Source organism: Megalopta genalis, unplaced genomic scaffold, assembly GCF_051020955.1.
Source record: "Megalopta genalis isolate 19385.01 unplaced genomic scaffold, iyMegGena1_principal scaffold0295, whole genome shotgun sequence".
NCBI classification, from domain to species: domain Eukaryota; kingdom Metazoa; phylum Arthropoda; class Insecta; order Hymenoptera; family Halictidae; genus Megalopta; species Megalopta genalis.
Genome location: NW_027476364.1, coordinates 55,001 through 57,500, shown reverse-complemented (window position 1 = coordinate 57,500; position 2,500 = coordinate 55,001). Strand labels below are relative to the sequence as shown.

The window sequence follows — 2,500 nt, the reverse complement described above, 5'->3', positions numbered from 1 at the left end:
GATTTACACGGCCAGACGTGTGTACTACACGTATTAGGCCTTTGATCTGCGTTGCGTAGGCCACAACAAATCTTTCAAAGAGAGAGAGATATATGTGTTGTTGGGGTTTGTGATTATGAAGGTGCCCCAACGCACAAAAATATATAAAAATGTACAAAGTTGGGATGTGGTGTGGTGGAGAAGAGTTGGGCCCGACCAGATCATTCGTGCGTGATTTACACGGCAGACGTGTGTACTACACGTATTAGGCCTTTGATCTGCGTTGCGTAGGCCATCTTCCTTCCAAGACACACACGTGTTGGGGTTTGTGTGATTTTATGATAGTGCCTCAACACGGAAAAATAAGCGTACGAGAAGAGTTGGGCCCGACCAGATCATTCGTGCGTGATTTATACACGGCCAGACGCGTATTATATTACACGTATTAGGCCTTTGATCTGCGTTGCGTAGGCCATCTTCTCGATAGAGAGAAAGCCAATGTATTCTTTTTTCTTTCTTTACACACACACACACACAGTTGTAGTAGGACAGGGAGGGATGCGAGCGTGCTAATCACGCTTCCTCAAGTCTTCGCTGTGGTGTAAAAAAAAAAAAGAAAAAAAGGAATCGTTGGGAAAGTCCAAAGGACGAAAATATCGGGCAGTCTGAAGATAACTTAATGCTCGTTTACATTGGTATCAAGAGAGACCGGCTTGTGTAGCTCGTTTCAATGCTGTGTCGTTGTCATTGACACCCTACTCTGTTGCGCGCTAGTGGCAGCATGAGCGTGGGACGTATATATATATGACACCCAGCTAGAGCCGGCCGTGAGTCCGTCCGGTGTAAATAACGACGAAAGGAGAGAGAAACTTTTCGAATCCAGTATCGGGTTGATAATTGTCCAGTTTGAATATCCATATCCCCGTCGTTTTTGGAGGTGATATACTCTCTGTGTTTCTTCGATAGAAGGCTTTTCAATGTTCTATTCGCTCCGACCGTCGAACTTGCAAGAAAACAGTGGTTTTGGATTTGCTCGTACATATATATATGGTTTCGACGGAAATATCTCGTTCTTTAAGGGACAATTATGTCGTTGTACGACGACTCCCGAATCTCCTTCGCGCGCTGGTTGGAGCTCTTCGGGTATCGGCTTGTTCCGAAATATAACACAAAAATGTGGTGGATAGCAAATACACATTATATATATGAGAGAATAAAAGGGAAAAATTACCCTGAACGGTGGATCACTTGGCTCGTGGGTCGATGAAGAACGCAGCTAATTGCGCGTCAACGTGTGAACTGCAGGACACATGAACATCGACATTTCGAACGCACATTGCGGTCCACGGATACAATTCCTGGACCACGCCTGGCTGAGGGTCGTTTACGTACTTATAAACTGCTTGCGTTGATGGCACTTGTTGCCTATATACGTACGAGCGAATGATGGGCGCTTCGTCGGCGTTTGTCGCGGTCCTATGAATATTGAGAAATTTTACGTACGTCTAACAGTCTTCGAGAGAGATGGAAATCGTGTTCGAACTAGCGTGAGTGTGGAAGGCGGTGTCGTGTGTCGTATATGTTTTATATACGTCCGCCCGTCTGAAACACCGCTTCGAAGCGGTGACAAAATCTTTTTCGGGACGATTCGTATCCGTAGAACTATCGAGATTTCACTGGTACATTTTCAACGCGCTCCCGACGTCGCCTGAAATGAAACGAGATGGGTTTAACCCACGAAAGCGTACTACACGAGTCTGTCCTATGTGAAGACTGTGTACAGAGATCGAACGAACGCATGAAAGAAATTGAACGAAAGAACACATAACCCGCAAAAATATAGAGTAGAATTGTGACCGTTGCTTCGAATTTGAATTTATATGTATATATATATCATAGCCCCAGGGAGTGGAACCTATGAGTGTGGAAGGATGTCTCTTACCGTTATGTTGCCAGAGGAAAAAAAGTCTCTCTCTTCGTACGACACATTTGTGTACGAATTGTATCGATGGCTATATAGATCCGATGTTGCACATATTCTGAGTAAAGAACACCCCACCCGGGTTACCGTCCTAAAACTCTTCTATTGGTGTGGCTATGATGTGTGTGTCAACGCAATCGCGAGTCTGGTTCTACGGGAAAACCGTTTGTCGGTCGCCCCATATATCTTTTTGTTCTCTTCAAATGATCGAATAGCGAAACCGCACGAGATCAATCGGTCGTCTAGTCCCCGAAAGTACTTTTCGGACGGACGTTAAAGTTATACCGATTGTAATCGTCTTGCGAGTGTTTCGAAGATCTATATTTGGAGAGGATATCGAATTTTATAAAAGATATATTGGTGAGGCGCGATAAACGGTTTTTTTTTTGCTTTAAGGGTTTTTTGTGTTTTTTTTATTTTTTTTTTTTTTTTGTGTTGCTCTGTACACGTTTCGCAAAATGCTTTCGGGGGGGGAAGCTCTGAAAAAATTTTTTTTCACGTTCCGACGACCTCAGAGTAGGCGAGATTACCCGCTGAATT

At 44.1% G+C, this 2,500-nt stretch overlaps 1 non-coding gene and 1 pseudogene across 1 annotated transcript; both read left to right on the top strand.

Annotated features, from left to right (window-relative positions):
• The first annotated feature begins 1,207 nt into the window (after positions 1 to 1,207).
• Positions 1,208 to 1,362, top strand: LOC143263034 (5.8S ribosomal RNA). Its single transcript, XR_013036619.1, has one exon. It is a non-coding gene; the product is annotated as a 5.8S ribosomal RNA (ribosomal RNA).
• A 1,104-nt stretch (positions 1,363 to 2,466) lies between these two features.
• The window catches only part of LOC143263032 (large subunit ribosomal RNA), a 6,839-nt pseudogene continuing 6,805 nt past the window's right edge, over positions 2,467 to 2,500 (top strand).